The sequence below is a fragment of the Drosophila subobscura genome, chromosome O (genome assembly GCF_008121235.1).
Source record: "Drosophila subobscura isolate 14011-0131.10 chromosome O, UCBerk_Dsub_1.0, whole genome shotgun sequence".
NCBI lineage: Eukaryota > Metazoa > Arthropoda > Insecta > Diptera > Drosophilidae > Drosophila > Drosophila subobscura.
In genome coordinates, this window is record NC_048533.1 from 22,650,521 (window position 1) to 22,668,228 (window position 17,708).

The window sequence follows — 17,708 nt, forward strand, 5'->3', positions numbered from 1 at the left end:
ATGAGTGTAAAGTTGTATAATATGGTAAGAAATAACAAAAAGAATAGGTTTGGCTTTCACAGACATCAGATTAGTGTTCAAATTCTTGAAAAAAACGGTATTGGGCATGTTGGGCTGATCCTTATGAGCTCCAGTCCACATGAAGTGGTACTTCCTAGCCTCCTAGTTTGAGCATTTTACAAAATTGTGTGGGCCAGCATGCTTTTTCATACATTACATTCATATTCCAGTTGAAAAAACCTTTGAAAAGGAGCTTTCACCAAGATAATGATCCTAAATACTCAAGAAAGCTCGCCAACTGGGTGGGGAAATTGGGTTTCATCTGAAAAGATCGGCGATTTTCGATGTTCAAATCAGTCCCTGGATCTGAATGTTATCAAAATCTTATGGGGAAATGCCAAATGCATTATAATAAATGCATTTCCGGGATCCAGAGTAAGGTTAGAGCCAGTGGTTGAAAAAGGATTGGCTAAAATCCTATTGGAGCTTGGGCAGGACCTAGTTAATTCCTTCCAGGCGGGAGTAAGGAAGTAACTAAATCAAAATTATTAAAAAACTAAATATTAAACCTCAAGAAACATGTAGAATATGAAAGATAGGTATTAACTTAAGTTTCGGTTTTTTTTTCGATTTTCAAAAAATTCACTACTATTTCATTGAACAGCAGTTTTCATGGGTATTTTTGTAAAGTCATGTAAATCAAGAAGATGGAATGCAATTAATCCAAAATTCCTTCTGGTTCGTAATGTGTACATTCCAGGCTTTCTAAAAAGGTATCACTTGTTTAATTTGGGTGATTGAAAATGTCTTAAAAATAGTTTTGAAAGTGGTGAGGTGCGGCACTACTATTTCATTGAACACAGCTGTACGAGTCCCTATGTACATACATACATAACAGCAAGAGTAGAGGGACCTACAACGAGCATTGTCAAAATATCAAATATGCTTAGCAGGCCGAGTAATTTTCCATTGTGATTTATCTCTATCCATCCATGTGTGTGTGTGGCAGGCGCTCCTTTCGCTGGAAACATGATTTTAATTAATGCGTAGGATAAAATCAATTTGGAATATGACCGAGCGACCGGCGCTTGTCTCTGCCGAGACCCCAAAATTAATGTCTGCGACTACACTGCAAGAAATAAGACTTGGTGATTTCTTCTGATTAAGCTCTGGCCTGGAACTGCCACAAAACAAGCCGCACACTCGCACTCGCTCTTCCGTGTCTCTCGTTGAGCGTACGCTGCGTATGTGTGATATGGAGCTGGTCGCGTACAATGGAGGGAACGTGCGGCTCGTTTGTCACGTGCGCAGTCAGTAAATTGCAATAAGTGTAGGTGCACGACAGGCTTGGGAAGATGGAAGATGGAACGAGAGAGAAAAGTGGGCAGCGGCGTGCGGTTTATTTTTCACGACAAATCAAATAAAAGTGCGCATATCAAATGGAGCCTGCCACGAGAGCTGTCTCATTAATTTCAGCGACTACTCCATGCCTCGAGTTCCATTCGTCAAGCACCGTTTGTTGTCTGCCCAGAAGCGCCCCGGGGTGTGGAATAATTTCTGAAGGATAATCTTAATCTTAGCAATTTCCTTTCCCGCGCAGCTCTAGCTCATCATCCAATTTCGCTTGACATTAATTTGGGAACGTTTTTAATTTATTTTTCGGTATGTCTAGGAAATAAAATTGAATTAATTTGCCATCAAAGCGTTATAATTTAATTATCCGCCACTACGTGACATCGGGATACTTTTGTTGAATGTCAGAAATAGTTAGATTTTTGCCAGCTGTCGCTGGGTGTTTGGCGGTTTTCATTCGTTTCGCATTTATGGGTAAAACTTTTAAAATTGTAATGGACGACCATTAGCGGTGGGCCCAAGCCAAACATTTTAAATCATGTATTGGTAAATGAAAGTGCACCATTTTGCTTTTGCCTTTTTTGTGCTATTTTCCCTGTGCTATCACTACCGTTCGACTGGCTGCAAAAATAACACACAAAAAATCCAATTATGTCGAAGCACGTATTTTCCATTAAGCAAACAGCAAACGGCAGACATCGGCCAGCAGTCAGATAGCCACAAGCACATTATGGCCAAAGGCTGAAGGTAGATTCTGGCCCCGTAGCGTTCGTCCTCTCTCTTTCGCATTCTTTTTTATTTGCAACAATTAAACCCATCAATGGCAGCGCCAGCTGATGCGCTTAAGCAAGCCCAAAGACCATTAAGCTCAGTTTGAGTGCGAGAGCGAGTGCGAGAGCGAGTGCGAGTTGGCCGGGGGCTCAGGGGCATGCCTCAGCCTCTGCACACATGGCAGCGCACACTTGACATTTCAATTTCCGCATGCACCCAGAGCGTGCAACAAAGGGGAAGCAGCAGGAGCAGCACAAAAAAAACTGTAGCCAATTCCATGCGGGCAACGTCGCAAAGTTGCTTTCAATTACCCAGTCAGGACACGCTGGCTGCCTTTTGTTTTTTGCATGCCCGGCACGCCCCCAAAGCGTCCCAGACCTCTCTCTGCTCTGCACTCTCCTCGCTGCGCCATGCCACTCCACTACACTCGACTCTCCAGCGACAGTTGTACAGTTCTTCAGTCTATTCACATTTTACGCTTTGTTGCTGCCCCAAAACAGTCGTGGCTTGGCCTGGCCTGACCCGACTGCCTGCTCCTGCTGCTGCTGCTGCTGCTGCCGCTGCACTTTATTATCCTCACAAAAGTGTAAGATACTACCCGGTGGGCGGAGGTGCTGCGGACGACTTTGCCACTTCAGGGATTGAAGTGGACAGTGCAAAACCTGTCGAGTGGCATTAATAACAAAAGCCATCTCAGATAGGGATAAGCAGGCGAGCAGCGCACCTGAAAGTGTGCAGCATTCTCTTCTTGGTTCTTCGCTTTGCTTCCTTTCGAATTCGATTGGCGGGACTTTGAATTATGCTAATTTACTTTTATCGCTTCGCCTGCAAAGTCAATTTAATTGTAATTTTCAACGCGCCACGCATTTTAGTTTTATTTCCGTTAACGCTTTTTTCAATTTTCCCTCCAGCCAGCCAGCTCCCTCCGACTCCCCCTCAGCCGTTGTCCGCGTCTTGCATTTTCATGAGAAATAATTTAATTTGCCTTTTCCACTTCGACGTCCACTTTTCAAACTTTGCTTTCGCCACTTCCTTTGCGACTTTAGTTGTCCGCCTGCCCACACCCTGCCCCGCCATCCAACTGTCTGTCTGTCTGGCACTCCCCCCGAACACTCCTCTTGTGCTGGACCCGTGTATCATTTGGAAATTCAAAGCTCGTATTTCTTTGCTTTCATTATTGAAAAGGCGAGCGAGCAGCACCAAAAGGAAAAGTTGAGACGAGCGCATAAAAGTGCCATAGAAAGTAGCTGCCAGGCGGGGCTCTTTGCCATAATGCGATTGGGGGGCGCGAACTGCCACGCTCTGCCGGCTACCCGCACTCGTTCCGGTGCTGTCCTGTCCAGTCCAGTCCGCTCCTGGCCAGCAACATCCCGCCTCGTCTCTTCCAAATGGAAAAAAGGTTTTGTCACGGCTAAGCACTTTCCACATTCACAAGGGTCGCCGCCAACGCCACCGTCAGCTGCTGTCCCTGTCCCTGTCCGTGTCCCCGGAGCCACAGACCACAAACCGCGGACGAGCTTCCGTTTCGTTTCGTCTTTCGTTTTTCTTCTCTTTTTTTCATTTGATTTCAATGGTTTTCACGGCTGTGAGCAACTCTCTGGAGGTTGGGCTGTAAAGTTTTATCATTATAATTGCAGGAAAACGAACATTCGGAGGCGTCACTGAAACAGCTGGCCAGAGGCTAATGATTTTAGAATCTACGGAATTATTATGCGATTTTGGGTATTAATATGCCAAAATGAAAAGACATTAGACTGGCAGAAGTTACAGTGAGGAACAAGTAAGAATGATTTGCCAAGAAGGAATTTTTCGACTCGAGAATTTTGAGTGGAACAAAGAAAAGGAAGTACATCATTGAAGTCTGTCTACATGGCACCAAATAAGACTACATTTTTAGCCTATACTTTTTATCCGTTCCTCTAGCTTCCACTAACTTTAATAATAATTTAATTTGCACTTTAATTTTAGTTAATGCTGACGCCCAAAGCTGCTTAAGAATGTTACTTGTAAATCGTTACAACCTTGCGACTCGCTGTTTTTAAGTCAGCTCGGAGCTCGAAGGAAATTTGTCACTGATGACACTTGATCCATGAGGAGCCCCCATCAGCGGAACCCCCAAGCTGCTGGCAGCGACAACGACAAGGACAACGACAGTGGCTGTGCTGTCTGCTGGCTTTGGCTTGCCCCAATCCCAGTAACCAGTTCCCTGGAGCATCCTTATCTGGCGTATAACTCGACAAATGAAAGGGTCGCAATGACAACTCAATGAAAAAGTTAGGCATGCAAACTAAGGACGACGCAGGCAGTGGAAGCAGCAGGAACATGAAGTTTGATATCATTAAAGGCCACTTATGTGTCAAATGCAACACAGCCGCAGCAGCAGTGGCAGCAGCAGCCGCAATGACAGTGGCAGTGGCAGAAATATAAGCTGGGGGGCAGGACGACCAAGAAGTCGACGGCACACTTAAATGTCATTGAAATTGAAGCTCACTTGACAAGTAATGCTGGCGCAACAGAGCCGCGCCCGCTCTACTCTCTTTCTCTTTCCCTACACTCTTTCTCTCTTTCTCTCTGTCTCTCTGTCTTTCTCTCTGCCAAGCCCACGCACACACATACGAGCAAGGGGTATGGGCGCTGAGGATGAACTTAAGTCAACTACACAAAAGCCCTGTCAGTAGACGCTGACAGCTCGCTTCGAGTCTGCCCCGCCTATGCATGGCAGACTTGTGGCCGGGTGTGTGCGGTGAAATTTTCTATCTTTTTATGCGAGGTATTCGCACGCCACAAGGGTATATTAAATTGCAGTAAATGTAAGTATTGGTTATAACTTTTGTAGACCAAAAACCTTTCTAAATTTCAATTATACATTACGTCATTATCAGATATTTCCCATGGCCTGAAGGCAGCATATTTTTGTACTACCACGTGTAAATTCGCACGCTTCTGCTGAGTATCTTTCGATTGGCACACCGACTGTAGGGATTTTGCTCGCTTCCTCGTAAGCCTGGGAGATTGACATTATCTACGGACACTGAGTGATTTGCCTGGGAAGTTGAGGGAGAGACGACGGAAGAGTTGACTGCCGCATAATTTTCATAATTGCATTGCCACGCATCAACGGAAATTGCATGCCGCCAACAAGTCGATGTCAATAATTGCCAGGCCCAGACCAAACCAGAAGTACTCCCGCAGGCAGACGGGGCGAACGTTGCGTATGCGTAACCACTGCAGCTGCATTCATGCTGTAGTCAAGTAATTTAAATGCCACAAAAATGCATTACAATCCGAGGGCATGCATAAATTATGGCACTTTCATTAACAAACATTTTTCGGTCGAACTATAGCCAACCCCGCCCTTGACTCGATGGCCATTTAATTAATCCCCTGTCTGGCGGGGACTCATATTAAACGTTGGCTTAAATGATTAATGGCTTAAACAATTTGCCACCCACTTATCAATGCGCACAGGTAAATAAAATAATAGCCGGCCGCAACACTCGTATTTCCAGTGCTTCAATAAAACCCAATGAAGTGTGGCAAATGAACCTCGATTGCCATTGCCTAAGATGGGGCGAGCCAGAGCCACCGCCAGCATCCAGCCTTCCACAAGCCGCAATGGAGTTGTTCTCCTGGTTTTTGCCAATACGCCGCACAATTATCCAACTCAACGAACCCACAGAATCTGCCAAAAACTATTAATATTACGGGTAGATGGAGGAGGAGCAGCTAAAAACTTTTCAAAACCAGTAAAAGTTTTCTCTGACCCAAGCACAGGATATACGCTGGCCATGAAATTGATGACAAATTTTATCGACTATTTACGAGCTTAGAATCACTAATCCATTAACCGTTGGCAAGTTCAACAATTAACACATTCGCCCAATGGGCGCAGAGTTAGCGGCAAAGCAAAGTGTTGCTTCTGGCTCAGATTTTCAGCGAACTTTGCCCTATGATTCACCCTCTCGCTACCCCACTGACTGCCTGGCTGGTTGTTGTTGCTGCTGTTGTAATATAATAAAACGCTTATTAAATTTTGCCGCTGCTATAACAAGCTGAGCAAAAGTCACAGCCACAAAATTGCTGCCCAGGGTTTGCCACAGCAGCACCACGCTTCCGATTCGTTCTTCATCTGGCAGTTGGCTGCTGGCTCCTGCTGGCTGTTGGCTGTTGGCTGCTGGCTGCTGCTGACTGCTGGCACCGTTGCTCTATTTCTTGCCTTCATGATAATGATGCGGTCTTGTTATGGCTTTTTGTTGGCACCAGCAGCACCGGCAGCAGGGCAGAGACCGGGGACTGGCATCATCATCGGCACCATCGCCCTCTTTGGGGCCAGACTGTTGCGGTCTGCACCACTCAACAAGCATTGCAGACCTACCACCCAGGGCTCCTCTCTCACACCCTGGTCCAACCTCTGTGAAAAGTTTTCGTGTACTGCCAAACACTTTTTCCTCCGCCTGCTGTGCTCCTCTGCTGTTCCGGCTACTTCTGCTCCTATAGTTATTGTTGTTGCAGTTGCTGCGGCTAGAGAAAGTTGAGGGTATCCATGGCTCTGGGCCCCAGAGAGAGGAGCGGAGGATAATCACCCAAGAGGAGGAGCTTGTATTAGCATTGTGTCAGCCATGGCAACTTAAATAATTTGCTTATTTTTGGGAGCTTTTTATTGTTGTGGCGTAATTATATTTTAATGACACTTTAAGCACAAATTATGACGTCTCTGTGCTTGGGTGGGTGCCTGCCTGTGTGTCCTGTCCTGGTCTAGGAGTTGGCTGGAAATTGAAAATGAAAATGAAAGGTGCGAAAGCTTGATGAACTTGAAATGAGTTCGGAAAAGTTTCGTGACTGTAGGTTATGGGAACTAGTTGAGGGTTATAAAGTTAATTATTATTATACTTTGGCAAGTTTTGATGGGTGAAGCCCCTGGAGGTTCGTCTGTGTATTTAATGGCGAAAGGGGCACCAAAGATTAATGGATAGGTTTCTTGTGAATGTGTTACTTCTGATACATTTATTTACACCATGTTTCTGGAGCCCACGAATGACTACAACTGGATCATAAATAGTCCCTTTCTGGTCATAAAATTCAGGCACGCCAACTCGGGTTATACTTTTATCTAAACCAAAGGAGGACTGGCACGAAGAGGCACTGCCGGATGGCCATTAAAGCCGTAAATCTAAAATTAAATGCCAAGATAAGCGGACTACGTAAATTATGCCATTTGCTTGGGCCCAAGTTCACACCAAACAATTTCCGACACGAGAAGGCGCAAAAAGCAGCATGCCACACACACACATGGGGAGAGGCCGAGCAAAAAGCAACAGGACCCAGCCGGAGGAGGAGCAGAAGCAGCAGCAAAACATCTTCCATAGCTGCAAGCTTCAAGTCGGTATTCCTGGGTCCTTGCCTGTGGGTCCTTGGTCCTGTTGCCCCGCCAAATTATAACAATTTTGTAATTTATTTAAGAGCTGCACATAAATGACCAAAGTCATTTGTTTAAGCGTAGCACCCCAGTAGTCAGTCCCCCAATTCGCATGAGGATAAGGCGTACTCCTGGCTCCTCTCCTGGCTGCTTGTTTGCTTGTGTGTGTCTGCTAATAATTCACTTAAGCTGTGCTGCATGAAATGCTTTTAAATTTAATTACAAAGCATTTTCCCCAGTGAGTCACACAGTGCGTAAACCCAATATCCACGCAGCTTAGCAGCAACACAGAAGCGGCAGCAGCGGGAAAGCAGAGAGCAAAGAGCATACCATACCTGTATGGAAATATTAATGACAAAGCAAATATGTTTGCCTGGCAATCGAGTTATGCAACTTCATTTGACGCCCGGTGATGATTTATCGGCCCAAGTGGGAGCCGTTCCTCTCCCGCCTGCGGCAAGTGCTGGAAATTGAGTGGATTCATCATATTGCCTGAGCGCAGCAACATCATAATAGCTTTCACCTTTCCCCCCTCGACACACGACCGCACAAAATGGGCATAACCTTTCGTATTTGGCATGATATATGAAAATGATAATGCGCTTTGACAGCTGTAGCTCTCAACCACACAGCCACACAGTCGCACATATCCCCGCGAATGCGTGGCATGTGTGCGCGGATGTGTGTGTGTGTTCGCTCAAGTGGCATTCAATGCGTGCAACATGCTCGCCCGCTCGCTGCCTTTCGCTTTGCCCTAGGTCAAGTATTTTTTTGAAAACTTTCAAATGCTCTGCCAGTGCTCTGTCGCAGTCGGCGACGGAAGAGCGCGCCTGCGCCCTGCGTTTGTTGACACCAGAGAGCGAAACGTAGCAGCAGCAGCGGAAGCAACACGTGCTCGAGCAATTTATTGAAGAGTGGGTGGCGGTGGTTGGGTTGTGAACATGAAGGGTAAACAAATAAATAAGCAACAGCAAAATGTGCGAGCGAAAAACTGAATGACAGTTTACGCTAAAAGTCGCGTAGTAAGCGACTGCTGCTGCTGCTGTCGTTGATAAAAAACGTGTATCATAGCGGAGAGAGGGAACACCACCAGACTCGTGGTTGGCTGTCGTGCTTTATGTAGCATAACTTTTGGCGCCAAAGTGGCATTGGTGCAGTGGACAGTCCGTGTGATTTATGATGTCAGATGTCACCGCAGAGGTGATGAAGTGCCCATGGAGTCAGAGCCGCAGAATTGTGAAATGCCAAAATGGAGCTTAACTCTGTATGGAAATGACAAAAAATAAAAGAAAAGGCAAATAAAAATATAGATGGAAGTTAGCGCAAAAGGTATTGAATTTTGTGGTTATTGACGGATGATATTTTAATATTTGATCGAAATCACAATATATGGATATGGATGGTGCATGTTTGAATAGTTAGTAAGTTCAAATAAATATGGGTCGGCAAACAAAGCAAACATTTGATTATTTTTATCAAGAGACCAAAGAGTGTTGTGGGGTCTTACCCGTACAGCTTTAAGTGTAGTTTTTTGGTTGAAATTTTGAATTTGAAAACTCAGTCAAAGTCGAAGGCTTTTTTTTTTATTAATTTAGAGTTTTTTAAGGCCAAAACTTTCTTTAAGTTCTCTGCACTGCATTTCTTCTAATTAAAGAAGTTTTCTTGCAACAAGTTTCGGATACTAAATGCCTGTTTTTGCTTTTTGACTTATGTACTTCCAAAATTAATATTTCAAAATATGAGACATGCTCGAGTTTGTCAACAACAAGTGTACACCTGCTCTGTCCTGCTCCCTCTCTCTCTAGCCTTCTCACTTTGTCTGAGGCTGAGTCTCATTCGCTCACTTCATGCTGCAGCATGCTCTCTTCTGGTGTTGTTGTTGCGTGCCAGACAGATAGCAAAGAGAGCGCCTGGCAAAAGAAGAGAATTACGAAAAGCCTGCGTCGGCGCTGCGTTGACTGCGGAGCTGGCAGAGCAGTCGGCGCCGTTCGATTGGGGGCCACGTGTGGCAACAGTTACAGTTAGAGCCCTGGACTGGGGGGCGGGCAGCGGGTGTGAAGCGATTACGCTGACAGAGATAAGCCCCAACGACAGACGCCGCTGTCGAGGATGATACGGGCAGAGGTTGCTGGCAGCAAGCGCAGGCAGCAGCCAGCCAGCAGGCAGCAAAGGACGATTGCAGGATTCAGTCATTGCCGGCGTTTCGAACTGTTTGGACGTGTCCATCGGACGAAATCGGAAATTGTTGCGAGTGGTAATGGCAGAATCACAGTGTTTTAGTATTAGTTAAGCATATCCTTCAACACAGACACACATACATACATACATACGCACATGCGATAGTTGCATGTGTGTGTGTTGGGCACTATTTGGGGATTAAATGGAAAAAGCATTAATGGATGCTGCCGTTACCGCTGCCGCCTCGGGGAGTGACTAGAGACTTCATAGAGCGCCATCGGTGATAGTGGCCAGTGTGCATATGTGTGTGTGTGATGTGTGTTTGTGTGTGGTCTGTGTGTGTGAGTCTGGGCATAAAGGGATAAATGTACACGTGTGTGGGTCCGCTGGGCTGTGTGATTTTGTTGCTGCCTAAAACTATGCAGCACAATTTTGTTTGCTGACATTTTTGTTTGCTCTCTCGCTTGCACATGTGTGTTGGTGTGTGTGCTAGGGTCCTTTGTGAGTGTGTGTGTGTGGTGTTTGGTTTTATAGTGGATTTTACTGACTTTACGGGTTATTTGTCCGCACGAATGTGTTCATAAAAAATGTAACAAAAGTGGATTTTCGCTGGCCCCGAAACGCTTTGTGTGTACCTCGGACGCTCGCCCCCTAACGTGATCGGAAGTGGAAACGGAAGCTGGCTGCTGCATACACAACACACAAACACACTGAAAGGGTACCCCCTGGCAAGTGGATAAAGTAAATTGAATAAAAGGTGAAATAATTTGAGCGCTAAGCAGGCCGGCCGTGGCCTGCAAAAGTGAAGGCTAATGGAAAAGTGTGAAAAAGGTTGCAAAGTGAACCCCGAAGAAAAAAACCGAAAAAAACTGAAAAACTCCTTCGAAATTCCAATTTACCAGGCAGTCGTGGGAAAAATGCAAATGTAGCGGCAACCGACAGAGGACCAGCAACGGACTACTACAACGGTGACTTTTTGTGAAACTTTATGGAGCGCACAGCGCTGCCAGGCGGCAAATTGAATCGAATGGCCACCGTGCTGTCAACGCTGACGTGCCGTGAAGCATGTGCCACGCGATTATCAAAGTGTGATAAAATTGCGGCAACAATAGCCAGAAAGCAAAAAAAGAAAAAACGAAACGAGCGATGCAGAAAAAAAACGAATCGAAAGGAGTGGAGTGGGGTGTGTGGAGAGAGGAGAATGGAAAATCGTATCCTAGTCACAGTCCATAAAAATTTACCGTCTATGCACTGCGTATAATTTATGGTCGCGATGCTCCTTTCTGCTCTGTATCCGCTCCTTTTCCCTCCATTTCCACCCACCCACTCTTTCTGCTTAGTTTTTTTCTCATGCTGGCCACCTTTTTGGCAATTGTTGAATGCAGCCGCAGCTGCAGCCGTTTTTTTTCGTCTAGCATATGTAAGCTGCCAGCCATATGTGTTAGGTCGTGTGTGTGTGTGTGGATGAGAGACTTCCTGGCTGAGTGCCAAAAATAACAAAATCACAATTTTATGCCAGACAACTCAATGTATGTAAGTGCTGGCTGGCCAAAGATCTTGCCTGCATGCAGCTTGCAGCCTAAAGACTAAGGACTAAGGACTCCCATTCATTTGGAGCTGGAAAAAAGCCGGCAAGAGCGGTCTGTGGCCCAAGATAACGAGGTAATTTCACTGAATGATTCGCAGCTTTCGGTTTCCGCTCCGTATTTGTGTGTGTTTTGCTTAGTTTAAGCAAATTGAGTTGCAGTGGCTTTTGCAGCGCCAATAAAAATTGCACAACTTCGATGGGTTTTTCTTTTTTGCTATCCCTTTTCCTCCCTCTCTTTGTATCGCTGGTGTGCTTTGGGGTCTTGCTTCGGGGATCCGCAAGCTATTGAATTATGCATTGCCCCGAGATAAGCTCGAATGTTGCATAAGGTTGGCATTGCCACTCGAACTTCGGGCTGGAATTGGCTGCCGGCGTGGGAACGGGCTCCACGGCGGGTAGGGTCTTCTATTAAATTTTAATCTGTGAAAATATTTGTATGCAACGAACGGGAGTCAAAAAGCCAATCGAAAAGAGAGAGAGAGAAATAGAGCTTTGACTGTGATACAAAGCAAGGGAATTCGGTTTGCAAAAACGGATAAAATCTATTGGAATTTTTCACGAGCTCTGTGTTTCTTTGTTGCTTTTACGAGTATTTATCTCTTACATATATACTTCGGGCATTGCTTTAACCCGGAATTTCAGCAGCTTTGAGCAATTTTTGTAGCCATTTCAATCAACGTTCTATGTGACATAATCGTTGCTGCAATTTCTCGTATCATTTGTGATGCACCCACCACTTCCGTGGCAAATGACTTCCTCATTTAGCACCTTTACCCGCCATCAACCACAACATTCAGCCAGAGTTTAAAGAGTTCCGCTGAGGCTGGGTGGCAGCTCTTGTACCAATTAAATTTGTATGTTAGAGTTAGACGGGCGAGCGATGTCAGCGCCATGGCCAAAGTCCTCGCAATCCACTCAAGTCAACTTTATTCATAATAACAACAAGAACCCCTCGCAGCGCAGAAAAGAGAAATACATGGAGCAACGGTGACAGTGGCATCAGAGGCAGCGCAACAGCACAAAGGCACTCCAAAACGCCAGAAGGGACAAGAACAAGAACAAGAACAATGATAAAGCGGCAGCCCCCAGCCCAAAGCTCTGTCAATGTGACAATGCAGCATCGCTGAACCGTTAGCCGGCCCCGCTTTCTATCTCATGCTACCTTTCTGTATGTACGGCCAGGGCACATATACATACAATATATTTATGTATAGGTACTGGTATCTGCCACCTCTTGATCCCCGTTGGGAGCGTTGCAACGGCAAACAATAGAAAGTTGCCATGGGAGAGGAAAAAAAATATGCGCGCCCATTACTTTTTGTTGCTTTGCCTCATTTTTCTTGTTGCTGTGGCCCCGGCAGACAATTGTTGTGCCAGAATTGATGTAATATAAAAGGTGGCCAAACATTTGTAGGGACACGCGAAATGAGGAGCTCCCTGTTAAGGGGGAGGGGATGGATGGGATGGGATGGTGGCAGGCATGGCAAAATGTTATTAGGTGGCTCGTCGCCTTTGGATTTCCGCCCAGTCTCAGTCGCAGTAATAGTGCCCAGTTCCCTGTTCCCAGTTCCATTTCTGTCCGGTTCTGGGTAGCTGGTACATTGTTCCAGTGGCCGCTTTTGTGCGGGACTACAGCCATAGCCATAGCCATAGCTGTAGCCACAGCCATTTACGAGTATGGAGTCCGCGACGGATGCTCTTTGACTTGCGGCCTAAGCCATTGTTGGCCGTAACCAAAGAGTTGCACTTCAGTCTGGGCGAGTGCAAATGGATCCATTGTTTGGGCATCGGGAACGAGAGGGAGAGAGAGAACTTGAAGTGGGTGCTGGCAACAGGAAATTGCTTGGGGTGTGGGTTGGGGGACGTGGGACGTGTTGTTGTGCTTAAAGTCGCCATGCACCTTGTGTTCTGCCTTTAAACTCCCGTTGGGGCAGGAAGTCGGGCATATAAATTGCCAGGCTGTCAACCGGCGCTAAACGCAAACACATCCGCCCCATCAGTACGTGTATGGGTGGAGGGAGGGTACGGTTACGGGGGTATGCATCGGTGTTCGCATGCACAGCGGCTCCTGCAAGCGAGGGCCGAGAATAAAAGGAAAGCAAACATCGCAGGTGACGAGCATTAAAACGATTCAACAGCTCCGACTCAAAGCAAGAAAAATTATATTGCTTAACGCCTGCCTCGCCACTGCCACCCTCCCTCGCACCGGATGAGGGCGTGGCAGCAGCGGATGCAGCAACGTTTAACCTCAGCCTCAGCCATGTACACAGTCGGGGGGGTGTGGCTGGCAATGCATTTGCGCTCGACTGCCTCTGCAACACATGAAGGCATGACCATGGGTGCCAGTCTTTGAATTGTTGCTGCTGCTGTTGCCACTGCTATTGCTTTCTGCCTTCTGCCTTGTTGCTTACGCTGCAACGCGTTGTTGTTGCTGTTGCTGTTTGTTGTGGCGTTTCCCACTTAAAGCCTTTCACGCCGCACAAAACATACACGGGCAAAAAAAAAATAAAACACCTCCTCCATCCGTCCACTCGAGTGCTCAAGGTGCATGCAGGGCTAAGGACTTCTGGAGTATCCAGGCCATTGGCCAGCTAGCCTGCCTCTGCAAGTAGCCTCTTTTGGGGATTTTCCTGCGCAAGATTGATTACTCTGCTAGCAACTGTTGCCAATGGTTGTGGATGAACTTTATGCCTGCCTGCCCTGCTAATGCTTTGCTGTGCCCTGTCCACTGGGAGACTCTCTCATTGCCTTATTATCATCCAGCTGGAGGAGCTGGCAGATGAGTAGCGAGATTTCAACCACTTTCATCTTACATTTTAAGATATTCTCAAAGGAATCCACTTTCCTCTAGGTAATGAAAGAAAAGCTAACAGTGTCGGATGTTGTTCTACGCTACTTAAAGTTGAAACAACCAGAGTGCCCGTCAAACACTTCAAGAGTCACTTAAGATTCGTATCAAAGATGCTCAGCCTACGCTTAGATGAAAATATCTGTTCGAGTCTAATTAAAGTTAATGTTTTCCGTCTTTCGACACTTTCACATTGATTTATAGTCTGGAAAGTGTCTCAAATGGGAGCTGACAGAGCAAATAAAATGCGTAATTCCAAAGCAAACATAAACGATGTCTCTCGTACTAAATTTATTGTTATTTAAAGGTAAAATTTGTCCAAGAATAAACCAAAGTCCTCGCAATCCACTCAAGTCAACTTTATTCATAATAACAACAAGAACCCCTCGCAGCGCAGAAAAGAGAAATACATGGAGCAACGGTGACAGTGGCATCAGAGGCAGCGCAACAGCACAAAGGCACTCCAAAACGCCAGAAGGGACAAGAACAAGAACAAGAACAATGATAAAGCGGCAGCCCCCAGCCCAAAGCTCTGTCAATGTGACAATGCAGCATCGCTGAACCGTTAGCCGGCCCCGCTTTCTATCTCATGATACCTTTCTGTATGTACGGCCAGGGCACATATACATACAATATATTTATGTATAGGTACTGGTATCTGCCACCTCTTGATCCCCGTTGGGAGCGTTGCAACGGCAAACAATAGAAAGTTGCCATGGGAGAGGAAAAAAAAAATATGCGCGCCCATTACTTTTGTTGCTTTGCCTCATTTTTCTTGTTGCTGTGGCCCCGGCAGACAAATTGTTGTGCCAGAATTGATGTAATATAAAAGGTGGCCAAACATTTGTAGGGACACGCGAAATGAGGAGCCCCTGTTAAGGGGAGGGGATGGATGGGATGGGATGGTGGCAGGCATGGCAAAATGTTATTAGGTGGCTCGTCGCCTTTGGATTTCCGCCCAGTCTCAGTCGCAGTAATAGTGCCCAGTTCCCCTGTTCCCAGTTCCATTTCTGTCCGGTTCTGGGTAGCTGGTACATTGTTCCAGTGGCCGCTTTTGTGCGGGACCACACCCATAGCCATAGCCATAGCTGTAGCCACAGCCATTTACGAGTATGGAGTCCGCGACGGATGCTCTTTGACTTGCGGCCTAAGCCATTGTTGGCCGTAACCAAAGAGTTGCACTTCAGTCTGGGCGAGTGCAAATGGATCCATTGTTTGGGCATCGGGACGGAGAGAGAGAGAGAACTTGAAGTGGGTGCTGGCAACAGGAAATTGCTTGGGGTGTGGGTTGGGGGACGTGGGACGTGTTGTTGTGCTTAAAGTCGCCATGCACCTTGTGTTCTGCCTTTAAACTCCCGTTGGGGCAGGAAGTCGGGCATATAAATTGCCAGGCTGTCAACCGGCGCTAAACGCAAACACATCCGCCCCATCAGTACGTGTATGGGTGGAGGGAGGGTACGGTTACGGGGGTATGCATCGGTGTTCGCATGCACAGCGGCTCCTGCAAGCGAGGGCCGAGAATAAAAGGAAAGCAAACATCGCAGGTGACGAGCATTAAAACGATTCAACAGCTCCGACTCAAAGCAAGAAAAATTATATTGCTTAACGCCTGCCTCGCCACTGCCACCCTCCCTCGCACCGGATGAGGGCGTGGCAGCAGCGGATGCAGCAACGTTTAACCTCAGCCTCAGCCATGTACACAGTCGGGGGGGTGTGGCTGGCAATGCATTTGCGCTCGACTGCCTCTGCAACACATGAAGGCATGACCATGGGTGCCAGTCTTTGAATTGTTGCTGCTGCTGTTGCCACTGCTATTGCTTTTTCTTGCCTTCTGCCTTGTTGCTTACGCTGCAACGCGTTGTTGTTGCTGTTGCTGTTTGTTGTGGCGTTTCCCACTTAAAGCCTTTCACGCCGCACAAAACATACACGGGCAAAAAAAAAATAAAACACCTCCTCCATCCGTCCACTCGAGTGCTCAAGGTGCATGCAGGGCTAAGGACTTCTGGAGTATCCAGGCCATTGGCCAGCTAGCCTGCCTCTGCAAGTAGCCTCTTTTGGGGATTTTCCTGCGCAAGATTGATTACTCTGCTAGCAACTGTTGCCAATGGTTGTGGATGAACTTTATGCCTGCCTGCCCTGCTAATGCTTTGCTGTGCCCTGTCCACTGGGAGACTCTCTCATTGCCTTATTATCATCCAGCTGGAGGAGCTGGCAGATGAGTAGCGAGATTTCAACCACTTTCATCTTACATTTTAAGATATTCTCAAGGAATCCACTTTCCTCTAGGTAATGAAAGAAAAGCTAACAGTGTCGGATGTTGTTCTACGCTACTTAAAGTTGAAACAACCAGAGTGCCCGTCAAACACTTCAAGAGTCACTTAAGATTCGTATCAAAGATGCTCAGCCTACGCTTAGATGAAAATATCTGTTCGAGTCTAATTAAAGTTAATGTTTTCCGTCTTTCGACACTTTCACATTGATTTATAGTCTGGAAAGTGTCTCAAATGGGAGCTGACAGAGCAAATAAAATGCGTAATTCCAAAGCAAACATAAACGATGTCTCTCGTACTAAATTTATTGTTATTTAAAGGTAAAATTTGTCCAAGAATAAACTAACATTCCACTTTTTGGTAACACTACGATCCAACCATGTCACATAATTACTCGCTGCAAGAACCTCTATTAAATAATTCATTGTCAATTAGCGAAACGTTGGGAAACACACACGAGACTTTTTTCCATGGCAAGGGACAACATGAGCTTGTGTTTCCGCAGCCAGTGGATTATCAAAACAAATAAACAGCCATAATGCTCATAGTCACACATTGCAGGAAAACAAATAAACTAAATAAAAGCAGAGCTCAACACGCACACGGACACACATGTGCCGGGAGTTATCATAATCCAGAGTGACAGAACTAAAGCGGCGGCCACATACTCGTATTTAGTGTCAAATTTGCTGACAGTTAGCAGTTATGACACCAGGCACACACATATACGAGTACGTACAAGCCAAAGTAATCGCTTTGTGCGACGGAGCTGGAGCGGAGGATGTGGCTCTGGCAGTATCCTGACAACTGGAGATGCCCCGGTCTCGTGGTACCGTACCTCTGACTCCGCCTGAAGCTGAAGCGCTTGGAGACAGACTCAGGCAGTTGGACGGGCCAAAGAGCGACACACAAAAGCGGGAAAAATAAAAACTCATTAAAAATGAAAGGCAAACACACCCACACACACACACACACACTGAGAGAAACAACCCACACACTCGGGTTTCCTTTTCCTTTTTTTTCTCCCTCTCTCGCTCTTGTTTGTAATGACTGTGACGCCGTGCAAGTGTTAGGCAAAGAAACGAATTGCTCGTGGCAAATCGCTTGACAAAAGACGCTGCAAAAATAAACAAATCATTTAAAATTCTCAATTAAATGCAAACAGAGATGCCTCACACATGGGTCGAGAGCGTCTACGGTGTGCGCCCCGCCACTCAATGAAAAGGTGTCAAGTTGCAAACATAAAAAGAACTCTTCAGTGTGACCCTCACCGCCCAAATAGAG

At 46.3% G+C, this 17,708-nt stretch overlaps 1 protein-coding gene across 1 annotated transcript in view; it reads left to right on the forward strand.

Annotated features, from left to right (window-relative positions):
- Nucleotides 1-9,725: 9,725 nt before the first annotated feature.
- Nucleotides 9,726-17,708, forward strand: part of LOC117897676 (Down syndrome cell adhesion molecule-like protein Dscam2) — a 30,577-nt gene continuing 22,594 nt past the window's right edge. The window contains exon 1 of the mRNA XM_034806684.1: nt 9,726-9,794. The gene's annotated coding sequence lies outside the window, so the exon portion shown is untranslated. The remainder of the gene's footprint in view (nt 9,795-17,708) is intronic.